We start from the raw sequence: 14,465 nt of genomic DNA, 5'->3' as shown, positions 1-14,465 counted from the left end.
GCAGGTTTTATATGAAGTGCCTGCTTTGTAATCACTTTGCCTATACTTTTCACTAATTTAGGGTGTAGTAAGAATGGATGTTACCCATCTTAGGCTTCCAATGCAGAATAGGGCTTTCTATTTACTGGTGCTAAGCTCCTTGAAAATCCCTTCTTCTCTTTCAGGATTTGACTGCCATCTAAAACTACCTAGTTCTGTTTTTTTCTCTAAACCCACAAACTGCATTTTCTTCTGTCCCACTTGTTGCTTTTTTAGATGGTTCTTTCAGCTCACAGTCCAACATTATATAAGGTTAGAATAGAAACTCAACCTAGAAAATTATAGCAAAAACCATGGACAAACATTGTTCCCTGGCTTGCTTGCTTACTTGAGCACTCTCTTATTTGCAGCCTGATCTCTTTTCCAACCCAGGCACACTTGCTAAGGGATACTGCAACCCTAGTGGAAGAGCCTCCCACATCACTCATCGACCAATATAGTCTCTCACAGACATAGCAATCAGGCATTCTGATGAGGGCATGCCTCATCATTAACATTTTTACCTGCTTTAATTGGCTTACCTGCAGCTGAAAGCTTCTTAAGCCTAGAAGTCTGCTAGCTTTGGCCTCTTGGGGTTCAGGAATAGCCCACACTGACCACCTCGACACCAAACTCAGGTCAGAGATAGTTTACTGACCACTTAACATGGACTGACTGGTCAAGAACAAAGTATGGGTTTAAGAAAGGACACTGTGACCCAAACCATTCACAGGGTAATTTAAAAAGATAATCAGGAAGAATCAATTTTATTTCAGGTATACTGTGTCCTACCCAGGCAAGAAGAATTAATTCTATTCCTGTTACATTGTGCCTAGGCGGATAGACAAAGCATTTTAAACTGATTCCATGGGCTATAAAGTAGGGGATACAGGGGATGTGCTATTGCCCTACTCTTCTCCTGAGAAAGAAACAAAGCAGGGTAATATTGCTTAACTCCAACAGAACACACATTTATCTTTAACTCAAGCAGAACAAGCATTTATCATCTGTTGTCACTGACTCATGGTATTGTTTCATGCTTCCTACTGGACTGGATTTCTGGTACCCTGCCAAGAAATGATAGAATCTCCCCCAAAGAACTGCTTCTAAACTAGTCACACACCCTTTTTCTATCAACCTTCTTTCTCCCCTACCTCTGGTTGGTAGATTAAAAGGAAGATAAAAGGGATTTAGGAACCCTAAGTAAAGTAGGTTTTGAGAAATCTAAGCCTACAATAGAGTTGGCACTGGAGATCAACAGTTGAACAAATCTCCCACCCTGTGAGTTCCCTGTCAGCAGCAACTACAACTGATGCTTTGGGTGCTGCTGCCTTTTCCATGGCTTCAGCTTCTCAATTTCTCCAGGAGTGTGATTGCTCATCCCAGCACTGTGGAGATTTAGCCACAGCAGCTCTGCAGTCCTGGGGTGTTGCTGTCTGGAGGTGTGGAGAGGCCAACACCACAAGCTGAACATCTGAGAACCCTTCTCATGGAACACACGTAGTTGGCACCCAGGTGAGCAGAAGATGTAAAAAGGGGGCACCCAGGGAATGATGTAGGGGGATTCCAGGGCCAACACTTGAAACAGCCCTGCCTGGCTGCTGGAGATCCTCAGAAGGGGACCTGGAAACTTTCTTGCAAAGTATACATAGTTCACAAAAAGAGTTCATGGCAGAGAAGGGTTTACCTGTTGCTTGATTCTGCATGAATAATATGAGTAGAAAACTGCTTCAGCTAACTGATATGAAAATGTTTACCCACTGATCTGATCTGTTTCCATTCACAGGCATGAGTTAATCCATGCTGGGAGATGACATCATCACTCACTTACCCCAATCAGGTCTTTCTTCAGCTCTTGCAGCTGACTGCCTTAAACATTGGTGTCTGAGCTAGTTATGGCCTGTCCTGCTTCACCCTGCAGTGTAAATATAAACTGTGCATCCTGTTCTATTCTGAAGACAGAAGTCATGATCCACATGTAAATATTTATTGCTGATATGGAAATGGACAGTTCACAAATTGACTAAAATGAGTTATTTTAAAACTCTGCTGGGGTACACTCCTTTAATTAAAGAACTTCGGAAGTTTAGTCAAGAAGAAAGCAAGGCCATTTCTCTGGGAAACAGACAGCCGTCAAGGCCCCCCTGAGTTAACATAGCTTTATTGGAAAGACTTTTCCCCAAGACTTTAGATGCAGTTGTGCTAGAATTAATATGCCTTGTCACACAGACATTATAATACAAACAAATAAATAATTACTAATAAAAAAATCTCTGTAATGACAGCTCAAAACAGATTTTCATTCGACATGCTGCTGCCATTAGATGTCTTTAAATTTAGTCCCCAGGTTATGTTTTGAACAATTTAAATGTGGACTGGACACAGCAAGCCTACCCACTTAAGACATTTACCCAGCAATGATAGTGACAGAAGTATTTCTTAAGGACACTAGTGCTTTCAAACATCAGTTACAAATTCCTAAGTGGAAGGTCACAGAGGATGAAAAAGAAAGGAAAAGTAGAAGATAGAAAGTACAAAAGCTGAGGTCAGGAAGTTTTGCACAAGCTATGTCTTATGTCTAGTAAGGTTTGTAAGAATTGCATCTTGTATACCGCTCACAGGGGTAATGAAATGAAAGGGAGATGTTTATGACGTCAAGTGAAGCTTTCATACAATTAGACAAACTCGAGAGGAGAGAGAGGATCTTACACCTAAACGTTAAATGCTAAGGGCAGAACTTGTAGCACATCCTACAGAATATAAGGCTTTCCAACGTTGGCATCCTTCCTAGAACAATTCTATACAGCAGCCCAAGCTCCAAAAGAATTGCCCAAATGTAGCCCCATAGGAAGTTATTCAGTGGCCAGGTCCAGGTCCAGGTTCAGGAAGGGACTAGGGTCACATAGGACCCCAAAGCTGGCTGCATCTGGCCTCTGTTTATCACACAGCCCCAGGGAGGACCCACTACACCAGCTCCTGCAGCTAAGTGGCATCTGCAGTTGCCCTCCCCTTCCCCTACATGCTCTGTTACATCCCACTTCTTTCTCCAACCCTACCCTCTGCTAGGAAAGCCTCTGCACATTCTTAGCATTCCTTGAGATGCTCCAAGCCCCACCCCTGGGGCAAAGGGCTTCCCTAGTACAGCAGGTGGCAGATACTTCATCTTCCTTCACCTGCAATCCTTGTTGCCATACCTGGGTAGTGGGGTGCCATTTCTTCTGGCTTTGTCCCCTGAGGCTACTGAACTAGCCCAGGGATTTCAGTTCCCAAGTAAACTTGCCATTTTTACATTCTATCTGGCTTCCACTGGCTTATTTCACCTGTGGAGATAACCCATCATCCCACAGTGATCCTGAGCTCACCAGGTTGTCATTTTGGACCTTGCTTGAGCTTCCCTCACAGCACTCAGGTGCTGTGCTCAAAGCACATCACACAGAACCATTAAAGAAAGTTCAGCTAAAGAGCTGCACCTATGCATGGCAGCCAGAAGAAAGTGTCTCATCTTCACACTGGCTGGTCCACCTGGCGGCTTATTTCCCATCTAGTCTCGAGTGACATGAGCACCACCCTTAGAATTACAGTGTCCTGAAGGGACACAGCACAATAATTCATGGCCCAGGCTTCCTGTCGAGGGCCATACATTTCCAGATCTACAGATACTGGCATTTCAGTAGCATGTGTACATATTCTCCAATAGCCTACTGGTCTCTCTTCCCACACAGCCCCACCACTCCAGCTAGCTCTCCACAGCAGCCTGCTCCTTCCAGATCTTGGCAGTCACTCTCCACTTACCAAGTCGGGACTACAGAACTTGCTTGAGCTTCCCTCACAACAACCAGCAGCAGAGGCCAGAGCACACCACGGGGAAACACCTAAGCCTGAACAGCTACAAAGCTGACTCTTCAGCAAGATTCCCATTTTCCAGAGCTGTAGAGACTTGCATTTCAGTAGCACTGTCCTCCAATGGCCTCAACATCTGTTTTCCCAACTAACCCGGAGAGGACTCACTGCTTGCGCTTCCTCAGCACAGCCTCCTGCTCCTCCTCTCTGTGGACAGTGACCCTGACCTCAACAAGTCACACACCCAGTAGCCACTTCCCCTGCTTCCTCCTCTATCTAGGTAGGTAACTTTTTGTTGTTGTTGTTTTTCCAGACAAGGTCTCTCTGTGTTAGCCTGGGCTGTCCTGGACTCACTTTTTCGACCAGGCTGGCCTCAAACACACAGCGATCCGTCCGCCTCTGCCTCCCAAGTGCTGGGATTAAAGGCGTGCGCCACCACGCCCGGCCTCTAGGTGGGTAACTTGAAGAGCCCATTTCTCAACTTGCAGTAGAGTTATCCATATGTCTCACTAGGAAAGAGCAATGTTAGGCGACAAGACTTTAGTTTTGTGTCTTCAGGCTGGGTACAAGCAAACTACTGTTTCTTTTTAACAGGGGGTTATGAGACAACCCTGGGAGAAGAGCAGGAAACTGATGACAAACACTGGGAAACACTGTTGTTAGCCTACAACTCTTCCCGAGTGGGAAAGTGAAAAACAATTGCACAGCTATGCTAGTCAAGGTTCTCTAGGTGAATGGAACTGATAGAAGGAATCTTTCTTTGGTCCCAGGTTTTTTTCATATCTATCATGTGAAAGGTAGCTGTGCACAGCATGAAGCCACAAAAGCAAAACTTTTGTTAAGTAAACTGTTTCCTTAATTTTGACTGTTTGGGTCCCCTTTCAGTTGTGGCAGAGATTGAATACTCCACTCCAAGTTGAAGGATAGGCTTTGCAAGCTATGCACCCTGATTCCAGGAAGAAGGGAAGTGCCTGAACATTTTGAAGGGAGAACAGACAGGTTCAGCAGTTGTGACCTGGTGAGCTCAGTGGCAGCCCAGTAGGGGCCTGGCAGTCATGGCACACACCTTTCATCCCAATGCACAGGAGGCAGGGGCAGGGGATCACTGTGAGTTCGAGGCCAGCATGGTCTCCAAAGTGAGTTCAGGACAGCCAAAGGCTACATAGATAAACACAGCCTTGAAAAATAAGACAAACAAACAAACACACACACAAAATTCCTCATGTGAGTAAGGTAATGAACTGACCATTTCAGTAACATATGCAGCACAGCTTCTGCTTTCAGAGCAGACCAGAAGGTCTGCAGTAAATGCCCAGTGAAACGTGGTCGACAGTAGCTAGAGCACAGACTAAGTTTTGAGACTCAGCTACAGGCAGAAGTCCCCTTTGTGAAGAAGGACCTGATTCTAGCAGGGTGTGTGAATTTGTAACTTGCCAGCTTTATTAATTCATGCATGTGAATAAAAGCTGATTGGATGTTTAGTTCCAGGTTGGTTAGGTTAGCATGAGCCAGTGACTATTACAATTTCAGTAAAGGGGCCATTGTTTGTAGCTGTTTGTGTCAGGTTAAAGATCTCAGCAGCTAACATTGCACATAGGGGCAAGGCATTGTTTTTCTCTGTTGTCCTTGGCTGCCATGGACTCACATTGCAGACCAGGCTGGCCTTAAACTCACAGCGAGCCACCTGCCTCCTGAGTGCGGGGATTCCGGGCATGTGCCATAATGCCGGGCTTCCAAATATATCTTAGACCTAAATGTTACATGCTAAGAACAGATTTTTAGAAGTTAGAGAAACCAGAGGTCTGAGTTTGTAATCCTGCCAAGGATGTTTCTACTCACAAGGCCCTGCTCCCAATGCTTTGTGTAGATGTAATCCACACAGTGCAGTTAGTCAGAGACCATCACCAAGTCCAGAAAATTACTAAGACAGAAAAGGACCTCACAGGTGGCCACATCTGTTGCTGCTTATCTCCCAGCCCCAGGGAAGACCCACTACACCAGTTTCCTCTGCTCAGCTGCCTGTTCCTCCTACTGTGAGCAGTGACTCTGCACTTACCATGTTGTGTCTTCTGACCTTGCCTGAGCTCTCCTCACATCACCCAACAAAAACACTCGAAGGATAGCTTACATGGCCACTCAAGTCTGCTCCAGTACAGAGAGGAACTTACAGCATGGCACCCAGAAAAACAGTCTTTCTCTCTTTCCTGGAGTCCCTGATTGGCCACTGAGTCTTGAGTGACAAGAGCACTTCCCTATGGCTAGAGAGTGCTGAAGGGACACAGCACAGTAGTTCCTGGAACAGGCTTCCATTGCAGGACCAGTCTTTTTTCTTAAGTGGAGAGATTTGTATTTCAGTAGCACTCCTAGCTGTTCTCCAAGACCCTGCATTTCCACCTGTGCACTCACCCCAGGGCAGAACCAGCCACTCAGGCCTCCTGAGCTCAGATGCCTGCCCCTCCCCCTTTGCCCTTGAGCTCACCAGGTCCCAACTTCTGAGCTTGCCTGAGGTCCCAGCAAAACCCTCAGGCCCTTCCCTTCTTCTTCCTAGAATCAGCGTGCACAGCTTGCAAAGCCCAGTGCTCAAATTCGAGTGGAGTTATCAGTCTGACCCACAAGTGAAAAGGTACACAAAAGATTCTCAATTAAAGAAAGTTTAGGAAACAACATTTTTGTTTTGTGGCTTCATGCTATGTTCAGGGAAACTGCAGCTACCTTTCACCTGATAGATATGAAACAAACCTTGGAGGAAAGCAGGAAAGGGATGATAATCATTTCAGAGAGGCTGGAGAGATGGCTCTGTGCTTAAGAGTGCTGCCTGCTCTTCCAAAGGTCTTGAGTTCAATTCCCACCAACCGTATGGTGGCTCACAGTCATCTACGGGGAGAGCTGGCACACTCTTCTGGTGGGCAGGTGTACATGAAAGTGAAACACTGTATACTTAAACAAATAAATCTTTTTAAAAAATATATATATATAGGAAGAGATAATTATTTTGGAGCACTACAGTTAATCAACACATCATCCTCAGTGGAAAGGGGATTAAAAAGAAAACAAAAACCCATAGTTGTGCTAGTGCTGGGAGTGGGGCTGGGGTAGAGGATGGAGTGGAGGTGTGAAGGGAGGGAGGGGTGGGGATGAGGGCGCCTTCCCCAGTAAGGAGAGAAGAGTCAGTGGGTCTCCGCTGAGCAGAGGGCTCTTAGAGGAGATCGGGAACCAGCAAGGACCGGGAATGAGCCCAGCATGATGTTCAAGGTAATGTCTCAGGTGACAGACTAGCAATCAGGCTGCTTCCCTGCTGTGACACACAGGCAACCAGGTGCTTTTTAATTACACAAGTTTCAGATAACATGCCAGTAACCCCAGCACTTTGGAGGCCAATTCATATCCTGGAATTTGACACCTTGGTTATGTGAGGATCAGAAAGAATGGGAGGTGTTCCCAGCAGTGGTAGAGCATGTCTTTAATCCCAGCAATCCTGAGGCAGAGGTGGGCCAATTGCTGTGAGTTAGAGGCCGGCCTGGTCTATAAAGTGAGTCCATGACAGCCAATGCTACACTGAGAAACCCTGTCTCAAAAAAACAAAAACAAAAGCAAAAACAAAAAAATTCCACAAACAAACAAAAACACCAAGAATAAGATTTGTGGATTTGATGAAAGTCATGAAGTCATGTAGCCCTGGGCTATGGAGCCTCAGTATAAATTTTGTAGCCAAACCTTGTACCAATCTCTCCCCATACCAGTTAATCCTAATTAGAGTCCTGTTTTGCCAGAATGCATGTCTTTGTACCCCTATCATGCCTGGTGGCCAGGGAGGCCAGGCGATGGTGTCAGAATGCCTGGGATTAGAGCAACAGATAGTAATGAGGATGCTTTATGAATTTCCCAGATGCTCTATGGTAGCTAACAAACTGCTATAACTTCTGCCCCATGAGATCTGGAATCTTCTTGGCCTTTGTAGGCACTGTGTACAAATATATACAGGCAAACACCTGTAATCATAAAATAAAAAAGAAGGAATGGAATTCTCTACAGTGATGTCATAGGCCTCAGTCAGAGCAGCTAGGGCTAGTTAAGATGAACTCTTTCTGATCCTCTATGAAAGCCAAGGTGTCCTTCATTTTAGTCAGTCTGCTCAGAGACATTAGCCACTTTTTTCTGACGTTAAAGTAGCTCAGCATAGGCATTAATCTAAGAGCAGAGTTCACAGTGCAGATAGGTGATGGTTTCTTGATGCTTTTTTGTATTTATGTTGTCTGTACTTCATAGTTGTGAAAACAGGTCATTGGCAGCTTTTTATCTTTTCTACTGTCTGCTCTTCTGGTACTTCCATGTCAGAACACTGTCCCTGAAAAATGACCTGCTATGTCTACATTGTACTTAAGAAACAAGTCTAGGAATATCTTTCTGTGTAAATCTTCCATCTGCTTAATTGGCTAGCCTTGCAGACTCCTGTCTCTATTAAATTGTTCAAAGCATAATCTAGAACCCCATCCTAAAAAACATGTAACAATGACAGCATATGTGAAATGCAACATCTCTTCTAGTCTGGTTTCTTTTTTTGCAATAGCAAGATATGATTTCACACTATCATTAAAGAAGTTTTTTTCTTAATCTCCTAAATAGATAGAGTGATTTCTCCCTATGAAGGCTTGTTAATTCTAGAACATCTGCACCTCTAGCTTTGTAGAAAAATGTTTCTGAAATAATGTTTACTCATGTTGTTTCTTTCCTAGTCTGTTGCCCTCCGTGGCAGTGACCTTGCTGTCCCCTTGGTTAAACGATGTAAATCCTTAAATTTAAAGACTGTATCATGAGCCGGGTGGTGGTGGCACATGCCTGTAATCCCAGCACTCGGGAGGCAAAGGCAGTCAGATCGCTGTGAGTTCGAGGCCAGCCTGGTCTACAAAGGGAGTACAGGACAGCCAAGGCTACATAGAGAAAGCTTGTTTTGAAAAACCAAAAACAAAAACAAAAACAAAAACAAACAAACAAACAAAAAAACTGTATCATGACAACATTTTAAAATTATCCATTTGAGCTGGGCGGTGGTGGCACACGCCTTTAATCCCAGCACTCCGGAGGCAGAGGCAGGTGGATCGTTGTGAGTTCGAGGCCAGCCTGGTCTACAAAGTGAGTCCAGAACAGCCCAGGCTACACAGAGAGACCCTGACTCGAAAAACTAAAAAAAGGGGCTGGAGAGATGGCTCAGTGGTTAAGAGCGCTGACTGCTCTTTCAGAGTCATAAGTTCAAATCCCAGCAACCACATGGTGGTTTACAACCATCTATAATGTGATCTGATGCCCTCTGCTGGCCTGCAGGTGTACATGGAGGCAGAGCACTGTATACATAATCAATCAATAAATATTTAAAAACAAAATTAACCATTTGAGTCTTGTAGTCAACTATCCATTGCAGTCAGAGGAAAAGAATCTCCATAAGGAGCATGGTTTTTCTGCCTTCAGATCAGATTATCAGGAATAATGTATTATCTATTCCACAAGGGTAAATGGGGTAGGCAATCAGCTGCTGCAGCTAAAATTCTGAAAAGTGAGTATTGTGAGGTGTGGCCTTGTAGGATCTCTAAAATCGGATTCTGCCGGGTGTGGTGGCACACGCCTTTAATCCTAGCACCTGGTAGGCAGTGGCAGGTGGATCTCTGTGTGTTCAAGGCCAGCCTGGCCTACAGAGTGAGTCCAGGACAGCCAAGGTTATACACAGAACCCCTGCCTTGAAACAAACAAACAAACAAACAAACCAAAAAACAAAAAGCAAACCAAAAACCTCAGTTTCTACCTACTGTGGAGTCCCCTCCTGGCTCCCTGTGCATCTAGTTATATACTGTACAGCTCCTCCAGTACCATGTCTGCCTGGACACTGCTGTGCTTCCTACTATGTTGGTAATGTACTAAAAGTCTAACACCATAAAAAAAAAACAAACCTCAATTAAATGTTACTTTTTACATAAGAGTTGCCTTGTTCATGGTGCTTCTTCACAGCGATGAAACTGTAACTAAGAAAGAAATTATTTTCACAGACAATATAGTTAAATTTTTAAAATATAAATCTAATAAATTGTTTTTATCTTTTAAGAAGCAACTCAATTTTTGGGATCATTTTTAAAATTTCATTTTATTTAATGCATTACTGGAGTATTATCTAATTGCTCTGTTCTCTATCATTAAGAATTCCGTTTCAGAGCCGGGCATGGTGGCCCCCGCCTTTAATCCCAGCACTTGGGAGGCAGAGGCAGGTGGATCTCTGTGAGTTTGAGGCCAGCCTGCTCTGCAAAGTGAGTCCAGGGCAGCCAAGGCTACACAGAGAGACCCTGTCTTAAAAAACAAACAAACAAAAAAAAACCAAAAGAACAAAAACAAAAACAAAAACAAAAAAATTTCGTTTCTGTTTTCTCAACTGCTATTGGTTTCCTTATTTCTGTTTAGAACAATGTATCATGTAGCTCAATCTTGCCTGGTGCTACGTAATTTTTAATTAATTTAAACACACATTATCTTGCCTCTCCTGCCAAGTGCTGGAAAGACAGGCCTGCAACTCTTTTCTAGCTGGGCCTTGACTGATCTGTGAGAAGGAAAAATAAACCAGTTCATCAATGTCCTCTAGTCGGGATGCTGAATTGTCAGAGCTGCTTGGATTGGGATGGACAGTGAGCAATGGTGTTTCTGTTGGTTCATGTTGTGACCTGTGAAAATGACATTGACCTATGAGCCTTCCTTGGTCCAGATTTCCTGGGGAGTAGGAGGCTCTGCAGGCCTGTGTATGGGAGGTGGGGATCCTTGTAATGTCACTGTCCAGAGTACACACACAGCCATTAATGTTGATGTGTGATGGGAGGAAACTTTGAAAACTAAAGGTCTATTTTCTAAAGGTTCAGATTTCTGCATTCCAGTTTCAGGTTTGTACTTTACATGTTACAAAATAGTTTGGAAACTGATAGAAAGTGGTGATGGAGACCATCCTACAGCAATACATACTTAGAATATTCTAAACTTTCTGCTACTACCAGCCAGCCTGGTATGATCCAGAGAAATTCAGTTCCAGGGGAGAGATGGAGTTTCTGAAGTGCAGATGTTTCTCAGGTCTGGATGGTTTTGGGCAAAGTGGATAGGGGAGATTTCATATCCATTGCTATAATCCACGTAGAAGGAAACAGAGATTGAATTTTTCTTGTACATTGTTTTGGGTTTGAACATCAGTGTGGCTGGCTTTTCGTGGACCCATGAGGAGGCATGATGGGAAGCAGAACCTCAGCAACAAATTACTTCCTGTGCAGAGAGAGAACTCCAGAATATGAGGCCTGTTTGTAAGAAATGGAAAGTCCAAAACATAACAGGTTAAGGTTCACTTTTAGTTAATTTTGTGTGAGTTGTGACTCCGTTTATTTAAAATTTATACACATAGAATCAGAAGTAAATGTGTAATATCAGTCAAGTACAAACTTTTCCTGCATGTGTTTCCTTAGGTCTTTTGTCAAAAACTTTTCTGTATGTTTCTGCTTTTGTTTTAGGCTTTTTCTCTCCATCCCCTTTACTCTTTCATAGCTATTGTACACATTCTTGATTATTCTAATTTCTTGTGATATCAAAGTATATTCTAGCAACAAACTTTTTTAGTGCGGTCAGATTACATAAAGGTTGTATTATAGTTTCATAAATCTATTCAGCATTCTGAGTATTTCCAGTTTGCGTATAACTTTGGAATGTGGTTTCCTTTTATGAATTTCTGGGAATTTTCTTTGGATTATAATCAATTGATGCTGCAGATTTACCATATGCCACATTCTTGTTCTAACAAACAGAAAATCCCAATTCTTTGACTTTTCCAATAAGACTCAAGCCAGATAAAGGAGTGAAAATAGGGTAGCACAGGGAAGGAGAGAAAACACCCAGCTGACTTTCCAACTCAGCCCACATCACACAGGGAAAAGGCATGCTAGTTCACCCTACAGCCTGGGAAGAAAAAGCCGGAAGCTAAAAGCCAAAGAACCAAAAAGTCAAGAAGCTTCTTCTTCTTCTTCTTCTTCTTCTTCTTCTTCTTCTTCTTCTTCTTCTTCTTCTTCTTCTTCTTCTTCTTCTTTTTCTTCTTCTTCTTCTTCTTCTTCTTCTTCTTCTTCTTCTTCTTCTTCTTCTTCTTCTTCTTCTTCTTCTTCTACTTTTGGTCTTCTCCTTCTTCTTTTTCTTCCCCACAAGGTCTTAAATACCCTTCAACTCAGAGTCCCTCCTTTCTGTTAATCACTATCTGCTGGATACTTGCTTAGTCTCTTGACCTAGGGATAACTATTAAATCTTGTGTACAGAAAGCTCTTGGATTAAAGGCATGTGCTAAGGCTGAGCCACCAAAATCAATTGTTTACTATAAAGAGAACATTCTTGAGTTAAATGTGTATGTTGGGCTGAACCACACCAAACAAAAGACACATTTTTAGAGTTCACAATCTCAGGGTACACAATGGGATCAAATATCCTGCAACATTTCACCTTTTTTATGTAAAGAAAGACTTTTTCCCTACCATCAATAAACTATGTATACTCTCTGGTAAAAAAAAAAATTACATTCACAATGTCCAGACCATTAGCCTAACTCTTTAATTCCAATGCCATTTATTATTATGTTTAGCTTAGGTCTCTGATCATTATAGCAGTTTGCCAATATATTTATTTTGTGGTCTTGAATTTTTGTTTTATATATTGAATCTGTTCTGTCCTTATTACATACATCCAGAGCAGTGTAGTTTTTAACAATAGGCATTAAGTGGTTTAATTGCTCTGTTTATGAGTTTCTCCTATGCTGACAGGGAAAGATGGAATCAAATTTGATATCATGGCCTGCAGGAAGCCTCTTTGGGTGTTTTCTGATGTCAAAGGATTACATAGCCTATGCCTTGCTGATCTGCACTCATTAGCCAAATGCCAGCTTCTGCCACACATTCAGCAAAATCCAGAAGGCTGGTGTCTACTTTTTAGATTACCTCTAGGAAAACCAAACCATTGTTTCTAGAAATGCCTTCCCTACGGTCCCTTTTCAAAAGGGTTTCCTTCTCATAACTAAAATATCTTCCATTTCCTTTTTATCTTAGGATTTTTAGAAATCACTTCTATAACATTAGCATCATAATCATGAGATCTAGTAACAGCTGTATCCCCAACCCAGTTCTTGATTGGTTCTCATCTTGCATTTAAAGCTCTAATAAGTCCTTTGCATTCTGAATTAGCATTTTCTACAGCAAAAGATTCAGTTAATATTTTTCTGACTTCCAATTCTGATGCTATTCTATTTAAACCTTAAATTAATCTATGAAAAAAAAACATAAAGGATTTGTTATGGCCTTGAATTACTTTAGTAAATGATTCAGATGTCTTTCCTGATTCTTTACCCTTATCTCAAGCATTTAAACTGGTAGACAACATAGTGCCAAATTGTGACCATCAAATTCAAGCTGTCCTTGTAAATCAGCATATTGATCTTCACCTAGGAACTGCTCCTATCAATACCCTCCCCTGATTTTGATGTTCTATGCCTTCACTTGCACTTTCCAACATGATTGCCACTGTAACTCCTGACCCTGTTCTAATACTGCTGCCGCCAACTCTTTCCAGTCTTGAGGGATAATGCTGTTCTGAGTCGCCTATGAAATTAGAAGCAATCTTCTTGGAGTGTTAGGGTTCAGGAACAGCCATACACTAACCATTCAAATGCCAGACTCAGATTGATTGAAGTTCATTTGAACGGTGAACAATTACTGCCTGGACAGGGCCACAGTGGTCTCCAGAGCCAAACTGTGATGACGGTGTGTTTCTAAGACAGGGTTTTCTTATATGAAAACTGTAACCAGGGAACAACCAGGTAACCAGGTGGGAAGCAAGGGGAAGAGCATCATTACATCATTTTGTTTGGCTAAGCAGAAGAGGAATCCATTTTGTTCTGAGAACAATGTAACCAGCCAGCTAGACAAAGCATTTCAATCTGATTGAGTAGGATTTGTGGCAGTGGAGCTCTTGGGACCTTTCCAGATCACCAGGAGTGAAGAATATAGCAGGATGTTGTGGTCTTGATTCTAATAGAACATTATTTATCTTTACCCTAAGCAGAACATTCATTTATATCATGTATTGTTTTATTCTAAGCAGCAAGCATTGAATCTTCCTGGTTTCAGTCCTATAGGGCCTTAGAACTTGAACTGAATTTCATCTTACAATCCAAATGGGAACTTGGATTTAAAGAGCTTCTGATAGGCTAAGAGCTGGTGTTGACAGAAGAGCTAGATTTATGATAGGAACTAAAGTAATCCTCATTGGAGGGGCTATTGTGTTTAAGCTGGTTAAGCACTTTACAACAAAAAGATGGATGCACACTACAGGACACAAGCACTTTCTTAAATCTCCTCAATTATAATATGTCTATAGTAGGCTGTTTAACTTTATTATAATCTTGGAGGTGCCTATCACCTCCTGTTAGGACTTGTATAGTAACTGGATAAACTAAGGTTGGGTTTCTAACAACCTTGAGCTTCCACTTTCAGCTTCATTGTGTAGAAGTGTGGTAGGTCCTTGATTAAAATCCTATGTCTGTGTCTGAGAATTTTCCTTATTCT

The sequence above is a fragment of the Acomys minous genome (genome assembly GCF_964271855.1).
Source record: "Acomys minous genome assembly, chromosome: 16".
NCBI classification, from domain to species: Eukaryota; Metazoa; Chordata; class Mammalia; order Rodentia; family Muridae; genus Acomys; species Acomys minous.
This window is presented reverse-complemented; position numbering follows the sequence as displayed.